Source organism: Pan paniscus, chromosome X (genome assembly GCF_029289425.2).
Source record: "Pan paniscus chromosome X, NHGRI_mPanPan1-v2.0_pri, whole genome shotgun sequence".
Lineage (NCBI taxonomy): Eukaryota > Metazoa > Chordata > Mammalia > Primates > Hominidae > Pan > Pan paniscus.
The window spans coordinates 63,348,377-63,359,307 of record NC_073272.2 but is presented as its reverse complement, the minus strand read 5'-3'; the positions used below and the strand labels follow the sequence as shown (position 1 = coordinate 63,359,307).

The window sequence follows — 10,931 nt, the reverse complement described above, 5'->3', positions numbered from 1 at the left end:
AGTACTTTTATTCAGTCACTTTTCTTAAAGGAATCATAGATAATTTACTAGTTTAAAAACTTTCTTTAAAAGATAACATTGTGGTAAACAACACCTAATCTTACATTGGAGTTTTGGGATTTTCATGCAAAATTTTTAAATGACCATGTAAAGCATGAGAAATGTGAATAAAGAGTTTAGTCAAGCCTTAGTTTCCCATCTGTAAACTGGAATTGATAATCTATTTTTTGGTTGTTCAGCAGGACCATGGTATAACTAAGATGTGATCATGAATGTCAAAATGAGTAAAAAATTATAAAATGATATATATGTATGAATGCTAACAGTAATATTAACTCTAACTATGTACTGAGTATCTATATTGGGCTACATGTTTTTAATAATGGTAGCTGACACTTTTGTAGTGTTACTCCTTGTCAGATGCTATTCTGTAAGCTTCACATGAATTAGTTCTCACAACAATTCTAGCGGGTAATTACTAGTATCATCTTCAACCTTGTTGAACAGAGGTGACATTGATGCACAAACAGGTGAAATCACTTGCTGTAGGTCACACAGCCAGTAAGTGGCAGATCTGGGATCTGAACCTAGGTAGTTTGATTTTGGAATGCATACTTGTAAATACTGTGCTACAAGCTTTCAGAAAGGGTCTTTTTAGAGTTGTAAGGTAATTTTGTTGTTTAATGACAATCCAGCCTGAAAAGCGCCCCCACTGGCCAAATAGTGACAAGTGAAAAAACAAAACGAAAACATATACACATGAAAACAAAACGTAACAGCTAACTGAAATGAGTTGAGTCTGTAAGAAATTTGAATCTATGATGATAAAAAAAATGGGCAAATGAAATCACTGACTCAGCAGAATGGGGCAGACATGCCTCAGACCACAACAGTAGTGAAAATAGCTAACATTTTTTCGTGTTAAATGCTTATTGAGTTTATTGCATCATTTACTATGGGTCAAACACCGAAGCAATGTATGCATATCAATTCGCTTAATCCTTACAACTACTCTATGGAGATAGGTGCATTTGTTATCATACCCATTTACACATGAGATAAATGAGGCACTGGGAGGTTAGATACTGTGACGAGGGTTCTACGGGCTAGTAAATGGTAGGGTGTATTAGCCTATTTGTGTTGCTATAAATGAATTCCTGGCTCATAGTTCTGCAGGCTGTACAAGCATGACACTGGCAACTGCTTGACTTCTGTTGAGGCCCGAGAAACTTTTATTCATGGCAGAAGGCAAAGGGGAAGCAGGCATGTCATATGGCTAGAGAAGGAGCAAGAGAGGGGATCCCAGACTCTTTTTAACAACGAGATCTCTTGTGAACTCATTTCTGTGGAGAAGGCACCAAGCCATTCATGAGGAATCTGCCCCCATGACCCATACATCTCCCACTAGGTTCTGCCGTCAACATTGAGGATCACATTTCAACATGGGATTTGGAAGGGAAAGGATTCACAACTCAGATAGTCTGGCCTCAGAGTCCACTGTGCTCATCTCTCATAAATTACTGCCTAAATACATTCACTTTATATTCTTTTCTGTTTGTGAAGCCTGGATTGGTAAAATAATTAACATTTATTGAGTGCTGACTATCAGACACTGTGATAACAGTCATTACAAATGAACAATGTCTTTAATCTTGACAATAACCCTGAGAGTCAGGGACTGTATTTTTAAATCCCCATTTGACAAAAGGAAATTGAGAATTAGAAAGGTTACATGAGTTACTACTACAAGCAAATAACATAAGTTTTTTTTTCTTTTTTTTGCAGAATAATTCAAAATGATTTATTTATAATAGATATTTTACTCTCAAAGAGGTTGAGTGTAACTTCCTACTCCTTTTTTAAAATTTTATTATTATTATACTTTAAGTTTTAGGGTACCTGTGCACAACGTGCAGGTTTGTTACATGTGTATACATGTGCTATGTTGGTGTGCTGCACCCAGTAACTCGTCATTTACCATTAGGTATATCTCCTAATGCTATCCCTCCCCCCTCCCCCCACCCCACAACAGTCCCCGGTGTGTGATGTTCCCCTTCCTGTGTCCATGTGTTCTCATTGTTCAATTCCCACCTATGAGTGAGAACATGCGGTGTTTGGTTTTTTGTCCTTGCGATAGTTTGCTGAGAATGATGGTTTCCAGTTTCATCCATGTCCCTACAAAGGACATGAACTCATCATTTTTATGGCTGCATAGTATTCCACGGTGTATATGTGCCACATTTTCTTAATCCAGTCTATCATTGTTGGACATTTAGGTTGGTTCCAAGTCTTTGCTATTGTGAATAGTGCCGCTATAAACATACGTGTGCATGTGTCTTTATAGCAGCATGATTTATAATCCTTTGGGTATATACCCAGTAATGGGATGGCTGGGTCAAATGGTATTTCTAGTTCTAGATCCCTGAGGAATCGCCACACTGACTTCCACAGTGGTTGAACTAGTTTACAGTCCCACCAAATAACATAAGTTTTAAGAGCGGAGACACAACATCACAAAGCTAGTAGGTGTTGGAGTTGGCATTTGAACTCTTGTCTTTCCTCCAGCCAAGCCTATGGGTAGAGAAACCTTCCCAACTGTCTACCTTCATAGCCCCTCTGTATCTATTCTCCACACTTCAGCCAGTAGTGTGTTTGAAATGTAAATATAAACAAACTTCGTTAAATGGCTCTCCTTTGGTTTTTGGACAAAGGCCCTTTAGACCCTTAAGGAGGTCCATGTGGCTATAGCTGTTGGGAGGTAGTGGTAGCCAAATGAAGTCAAAGAGGTTGGCAGGATCCTGCAAGAGCCTTGGAAGCCATGATAAAGAGTTTGGATTTTATTCTGTGATGAGAATGTACTGGAAAGATTTGGGCTAGGCAGTGGCATGACGTAAATGGCTCTTTGGTTTCTGTGTGTGGAATGGTCTGTAGGGGTCAAGGGAGCCAGAAGCTCAGTGAAGAGGCTATTGTAATATCCAAGTGAGAGAGGGTGTTGACTTAGAGCAAGGTGGATGGAAAGTGGCCAGTGACTGGATATATTTGGAAGGTAAAACAACAGGCTTTGCAGACAGACTAGGTAGGGAGTGTGAGGGAAAGTGAGAAATCAAGGATTACTGCTACATTTTGGCCCCATCAACTACATGAATGGTGGCACTGCTAGTTGAAGAAATGGGGAATATGGGGTGGGGGAGGGGAATGAAACAAGTGAAACTCAAGAGCCTTTACTGGCCAAGTTTAAGATGCATATATAAGAGAAAAAAAAAAAAAACTGGGAATCCAGAGGAGGAGAAACACATTTCCAGGTGAGGAAATTGGAGGGGGTTTTCCAGTGAAGGTGGCAACTATGCTATTCTGGGCTTGGAAAAAGACGTAGGGTTGGGAATACGGAGTTAGTGAGGAGAGGAAGGATGGGAAGAGGTTAGGTCACTGTTTTTCAAACACAATAATTTCTGTCATTTACAGACATCATTTCGCATACTATTTTCACTAAAGTGACTCAATTTTGGAAAGTTAAATAATTTAAAAAGAGAGCTTTATTCTAGTGCTGTAAATTGATTTAGTTATCTGTTCTTAAATACACATTAAAAATAAACATCTATTAAATGTGTTGTTACTGTAATAATAGCTAGCATTTGTTGAGTACTGCTAGGAGCAGTTCTAAGTGCTACAAATCAATAATTTCATTTGCCCGGACACAGCTCGTTCCTAAGTGCTTTATGTGTACTAACTCATTTAATCCCTGTGGCAGTGTTATGCTATGGGGGTATTGTCTTCCCTGTTTTATAGACAGGGAAGCTATAGCCCAGAGGATTTGAGCAATTTACCAGGGTTGCACAAATAGTAAGTAGCAAAGCTGGGCTTTGTGCTCCAGGTCTCTTTGCTGATTGACTTCTCCAGCAGTGCTCAGGGGAGAGTACCTTTGGCTGCACATGAGAGTTACCTGGGGAGTTTTTGTGTTTGTTTTTATTTTAATACCCATGTATAGGCCCCACCCAAACCAATTAAATTAGAATATTTGGGATGGGTCTCCAGCATCTGGGTCTTTGCAAAGTTCCCCAGCTGATTCTCAGGTACAGCCAGGGGTGAGAACATCTGCCCTATGCAATAAGGCCTCTACCACCCATCTATAATCACCCCTTTAATTACAACACTCTGGGAAACACGAGCAAGCTTAGGGCATTTGAGACAGAGAAATGCTCAGGAAAAGGCATGAAGATATTCGTTAGCAGCTCAAAGAAATGTATCTAACCCCCTTTAGATACACGGAGGTCCAGGAGTTCATGTATCTGGTATGGAAACTGCAGCCCACACAGGGAGTGTACTTGGTAGAAGCTCACACAGTCCTCTGAGATGAGCCTGGATTGCCTGGTTCTCCATTAACATGCTGTCTGATCTTTTCACCAAATTTAATTTGCTGGCAGATTATTAACTTCCAGTTGCTGAAGTGTGTTGGAGCCTGAAAGGGGGAAAGGAGCCTAGCAACCGATTGCATGGCTTAGCAACCAATTATCACACTTTAGTTACAGCAGATGTGGGCGTCTGTCTGCAAAATTGCCACTGCTGGAGCTGGAGATGCAAGTTACAGGGTAGCCAGGCAGTTGCTGGTAGCAAGTGAGGAGAAAGCATCCTGCTGCTAACTCACTGGCTGAATTTAGGTAAGTCATTACTTGTTTCTGAACCTTAGTTTTCCCAGCTATAAAATGGGACTAGTTTGCAAATATCAAATGAAAAATGTCTTCATTCTTTTCTGCAAATACAAACTTAGATTGAATTATTTAGTTTTATATTTTTCATTTATAGAGCATTTACTAGGTATATTAGTTTCCTATTGTTCCTGAAGAAATTGCCACAAATTTGATGGCTTAAAACAACAAACATTTATTATCTTACAGTTCTGGAAGTCAAAATTCCAAAATTTATCTCAGTGGCTAAAATTAAGTTGTCAACAGGATTGCATTCTTTTCTGGAGGCTCTAGAGGAGGAACTTTCCTGCTTTTTCAAGCTTCTAGAGGCTGCTAGCATTCCTTGACTCATGGCTCCCTTCCATCTTCAAAGCCAGCAATGGCTAGGCAAGTCTTTCTCACACTGCAGTACTCTGAAACTAACTCTGCTGCTTCCTTCACATTTAAGCACCTTTGCAATTGCATTGGGTCCCCTGGGTGATCCAGGATAATCTCCCTATTTTAAGGTCACTGATTAGCAACTTTAATCCCATCTGCTACTCTAATTCCCCATGCCCCTTTTGCCATGTAACCTAACATATTCACAGTTTCTAGGGATTAGTGGTATGTGAATATGTTTGGTGGATGGGGGAGGGGGTCTTTATTATAACTACCACACCCTGCATCAGGCACTATTCTAAGTACTTTTTATGTATTAAATTTATTTAATCCTCATATGTATCAAACTCATATAATAATCCTCTGAAGTAGACAGTATTACTACTTCCACTTTACGTACAAGGAGACTGAAGCATGCAGAGGTTAAGTAGTTATATGATTTAATTATTTTTACCACCCCAAGGCCAAGAACTTTTATGCTTGCTTTATATATTAGGAATTACATTTGACTGCTAGTAACAGAAATGGGATATAAATGTGGCCTAAATGAGGCAGACATTTATTTTTATATTATGTAAAAAAGATCTAGAGATAGGCTGTTCAGGGTTGGTATGGTAACTTCATACCATGGTTTTTATCCTGAAGGTCACAAGATGGCTGGTGGAGCTCCATTATCATATCCCCATTGCAAACAGTGGGAAAAACAAAAATGGTGCATGACAGCTTTCAGGGAAATTTGATTTTCAGTAGGTAACTGGTAGTCTCTCTACCACAACTATCAAGAATGAAAAACTAGTGTCTTACCATAGTCCATGGCTATGATGCCTCAGCCCATGGTCCTCCTGGGAACCCTTAGAAGGAAGCTTTCACCCCTTGTTTGGGAAAACGCTGCAAGTTGTAGGGCAGGGAAGGTCAACTGCAAAATCTTATATAGAATTGGTTGGTAAGTTACATGAAAGACAAAGACATTGCATTTGAGAGTGGTGGGGCTGGGAGCAGTGACTCACACCTGTAATCCCAGCACTTTGGGAGGCCGAGATGGGTGGATCACCTGAGGTTAAGAGTTCAAGACCAGCCTGACCAATATGGTGAAACCTCTTCTCTACTAAAAATACAAAAATTACCCAGGCGCGGTAGCGTGCACCTGTAGTCCCAGCTACTTGGGAGGCTGAGACAGGAGAATTGCTTGAACCCAGGAGGCGGTGGTGGCAGTGAGCCAAGATTGTGCTACTGCACTCCAGCCTGAGTGACAGAGCAAGACTCCATCTCACAAAAAAAAAAAAAAAAAGAGTGGTGGGGAGTATGTCAAACTAGAGATCACATGCTGTGTCTAAATGAAGCCAGCCACTACCCAGTTCTAGTTGATTTCCCTAAATGGCCAGATCTTCTGATTTTCTTCAATGGAATCTGGAAATCCAGATTTTCTTATGTAATATTTTGCTCTTTAAATAATGGATCAACTTCATTTTTACATTATGTGGGACAAACTAAACATAGAATCCAGCCCCACATAACTAGTTTCCAAGCACTGGTGTAATGGAAAGAACACTACATTAGGAGAACAAGGTTCTAGCTCAATTTGCTGTGTGGCCATGTGCAAGTATCTTTTGGTCTCTGGGATTCACGTTTCCAATCTTTAATCTGAGGTATTTGCCTAGAGAATTTCTATGGAGTCTTCAGGTTCTGATGTTCTATAATTTTTCCTTATATCTAATAACCAAATGAAAGATTACTTGCTTTAAAAAATTTCAATGCTGATTTCAAATGTTACCTTTTAGGGGACATAACCCATTATATATTTATTTGCTAACTCTACAATTGCCATTTGGGAAAAACATCTAGTGGCTTATTTAGCATTTATTGCCAAGACTTCCTTAGTTAGAACGTACTTGCTTCATCCATTTCACTTAGGTATTTTAAAGCTACTGAAATTCCTACTAACTTATTCTTTTAATGTATATGTTCAACAAATAATGATTGATATGGCTGTCTATAATAACTTTTCAGGAAAGGCTGAGGGAAACATGAGGGCTGGGAATGAGTCAAATCTAAGAGGAATTCCTTTAGGGGAGAGTGCAGGAAGCAAAGAGCTAATGGCAGAAGGAGTATAAAATTAATCATAAAATCTGTTATTTTTTGAATACCTACCAACACTTCCTATAAATTACATCATTTGATCTACCCACAAACGAATTAGAGGTATTGTCTTGCCCATTTTACAGTGTTAAGCAGGGGACGATAAACTTTTTCAGTGAAGGGACAGACAGTAAATAGTTTAGGCTTTATGGGCTAAACTAGGTGCATGTTGCATGTTTTTTTTTTCTTTTAAAACAATCCTATAGAAAAGTACAAAAATATACAGAAACAGGCTGTAGGCAGGATTTGGCTCACACTGTAGTTGGCCAGTGCCTACGTGTAAATGCTAAAAGCATGGACACTGGAGACAGCAGAGTTAGAGTCTGGGCTCTACTTCTTTATTATTATTATTATTATTATTATTATTATTATTATTATTATACTTGACTCTGGGCTCTACTTCTTATAACTATGTGCAATTGAGGAAGGTACTTAGCCTTTCTCTGCCTCCATTTCTTCATCTGTAAAAATGGGATAAGTATAGAACTTACCTCACAGGGTTGTTGTGCGGATTCACTAAGTTGTTATTTGTAAATGCTTAGAAAAGTGCTTCACACATAAGTTCTTGTCAGATAAATAAGAGACCCTAGACTCTGATGTTGAAAGGGTGGAGGTATGTTTGGAAACAGAGACCTCTCTAACATGCGTCTGATTGTACCCTATGAGTAGCCACTTTCTCTACATCTGTGACTGGTGGGCCAGGTTTTCCAGTGAGGTTCGCTGCTCCATCAGCTCTGCTGTCTGTATTAAATGCCTCAGATGACACACCAGACACACAGAATTGCTGGCCAATCTTGCCTAGGTTAGTGTGCCTTTCAGCCTAGAACCTGAATGCCACACTGCCTCTGTATAAGCCACTCAAGGAGTTTTCAACCTCCCCTATTCCTTGAGAACATATACCACCATTGTATCAGCTTGTCATGGAGCTGGACCTCTTCTCAACCACAAAAGAATTCCTCTCATCAGCACTTGACAAAGTTGACAACTCTTTCCTCCTTGAAACTCTTTCTTCCTTGGCTTCCTAGACTTCCTTGGCTTTCAAGACTCTCCTAGTTTCACTCCCACCTCACTGATTGCTCCTTCTCAGACTTCTTTGCTATTTTCTTCTCACCTCCCCAACCTCTAAATATTAGAAGTCTTCAGGTGTTAGTCATTGGACCTCTTCTTTTCTTCATTTCTATTTCCTTCCTTGGTGACCTCATTTAGACTCATTACTCTAAGTAAAACTAATATGTTAATGTCTCCAAAATTTATATCTCCAGCCTGGCCTTTTCCTTCAACATGTATATCTAACTGATTACTTAACCTCTCCACTTACATATCTAATAGTCATTACAAATTTAATATGTCCCAAACTGAACTCCTGATACAAAAATCAAGATCAAGTTCTTCTGCACTTTTCCCTCCCTACCTCAATTAATAGCAAATTCCAGATACTTCCTTCTAGATGCTCAGAATAAAAGCCTTATGGCTCATTTTCTTCCACATCCCACATCTAATCCCTCCAGAAATCCTGTTGGTTCTACCTTCAAAATATATTTAAAATTGATTACTTCTCACCACCTCCTCTGCTATCACTCTAGTCTAAACTACCGTTATCTAGGAATGCTACAATATCCTCCTTACTGCTCTGTTTCCTCTCTTAACATCCTACAGTCAATTATTTACACAATATCCAGTGTGAGTGTATTGAAACTTAAGTCAAATCATATCACATGTCACTCTTCTGCTCAGAATCCTTCAGTTGTCTCCCATCTCACTAAGAGTAAATGCTCAATTCTCACAATGATATTTAAGACCTTACATGATCAGGTCCCCATTACCTCGGTCACGTTATCTTCTACTATAGTTCAGTGCTCATTCCACTTCAGTCACACCAGCCTCCTCACTCTTCTTTAGAGTTGCCTGGCACATGCCAGCCTTAAGCCCTTGCTGGCTATTCCTTTCGTCTGGAACATTCTGTTTTCAGATGTCTGCATGGCTGGCCATCTCACCTTGCTCAAGTATTGTTTATAAGTCATCTTCTCAATGAGACTTACCCTGTCCATCATTTTAAAAATTGCATAATACTTTTCCCCACCCTCTCTGCCTTTCCCATCAGTAGCAGTTATAACCATCTGATATACTATATATTTTATTTGTTTGTCATTTTTCTCTCCCTGCTAGAATATAAGCACCATGAGAGCAAGGATTTTGACAGTTTTATTCACCAAAATATCCCCAATGCCTGGAAAAGGAACAGTGCCTAGCACATAGAAGGTATGAGATAAATATTATTTGAATAAATAAATAAAACAAATGCTTCCCCCACTGTATCCTTCCCTTTATAGCTTTCCTTCTCTTCAAGAATATAAAATAAACCTAAACACCCTGAGAGGTTCTAGAGGGAGGCTCACAAAAGAATCATAGCACAAAAGGAGAGAAAGAGTGAAGAAAAATAAACACGTTGCCTTATGCCTGCCTGGATTTAATTTGTCTGGCTGCCAGGGTTTCATGAGACTTTCTCAATCTAGGCTCCGGGGTTTGGGGCTGGGATATTTTCACGGCTTCTAATAGTTGCTGCCACAAGCCTGGGCCCCCTTCTCCTCTTGGCCTCAAGCACCTTAATTCTGTGACAGGCACAGATTCCTCATAGGAGTGAAGCAACACTATGTTTTTTAGCCCCATCAGGTTATGTTCTTCTCTAAATTGGTTATTCTAGTTAGCAATTTGCCTAACCTTTTTTCAAGGTTCTTACCTTCCTTGCATTGGGTTAGAACATGCTCCTTTAGCTCGGAGGAGTTTGTTATTACCCACCTTCAGAACCCTACTTCTGTCAATTTGTCAAACTCATTCTCCATCCAGTTTTCTTCCCTTGCCGGTGAGGAGTTGTGATCCTTTGGAGGAGAAGAGGCATTCTGGTTTTTGCGATTTTCAGCCTTTTTGCACTTGTTTCTCCCCATCTTTGTGGATTTATCTACCTTTGGTCTTTGATGTTGGTGATCTTTGGACATGGTTTTGGTGTGGATGTCCTTTTTGTTGATGGTGATACTATTCCTATCTGTTTGTTAGTTTTTCTTCTAACAGGCCCGTCTGCTGCAGGTCTGCTGGAGTTTGCTGGACATCCACTCCAGACCCTGTTTGCCTGGGTATCACCAGCAGAGCATGCAGAAGAGCAAAGATTGCTGCCTGTTTCTTCCTCTGGAAGCTTCGTTCCAGAGGGGTACTCACCAGATGCCAGTCAGAGCTCTCCTGTATGAGGTGTCTGTCAACCCCTGCTGAGAGGTGTCTCCCAGTCAGGAGATACGTGGGTAAGGGACCCATTTGAGGAGGCAGTCTGTCCCTTAGCAGAGCTCAAGTGCTGTGCTGGGAGATCCACTGCTTTCTTTAGAGCTGGTAGGCAGAAATATGTTTAAGTCCACTGAAGCTGCACCCACAGCCGCCTTTGCCCCCAGATGCTCTGTCCCAGGGAGATGGGAGTTTTACCTAAAATCCCCTGACTGGGGCTGCTGCCTTTTTCCAGAGATGCCCTGCCCAGAGAGGAGGAATCTAGAGAGGTGGACTAGTGGGCTCTGCCCAGTTGTAACTTCCCAGTGGCTTTGTTTATGCTGTGAGGGGAAAACTGCTTACTCATGCCTCAGTAATAGTGGATGCCCCTAACCCCACCAAGCTGGAGCATCCCAGATCGACTTCAGACTGCTGTGCTGCCAGCAAGAATTTCAAGCCAGTGGATCTTAGCTTGCTAAGATGGTGAGT

The 10,931-nt window shown here is 40.5% G+C and overlaps 1 protein-coding gene across 1 annotated transcript in view; it reads left to right on the top strand.

The window, feature by feature from the left end:
• Positions 1–4,635: 4,635 nt before the first annotated feature.
• ARHGEF9 (Cdc42 guanine nucleotide exchange factor 9) overlaps positions 4,636–10,931 on the top strand; it is a 167,241-nt gene continuing 160,945 nt past the window's right edge. Inside the window, exon 1 of the mRNA XM_057301172.2 lies at positions 4,636–4,655. The gene's annotated coding sequence lies outside the window, so the exon portion shown is untranslated. The remainder of the gene's footprint in view (positions 4,656–10,931) is intronic.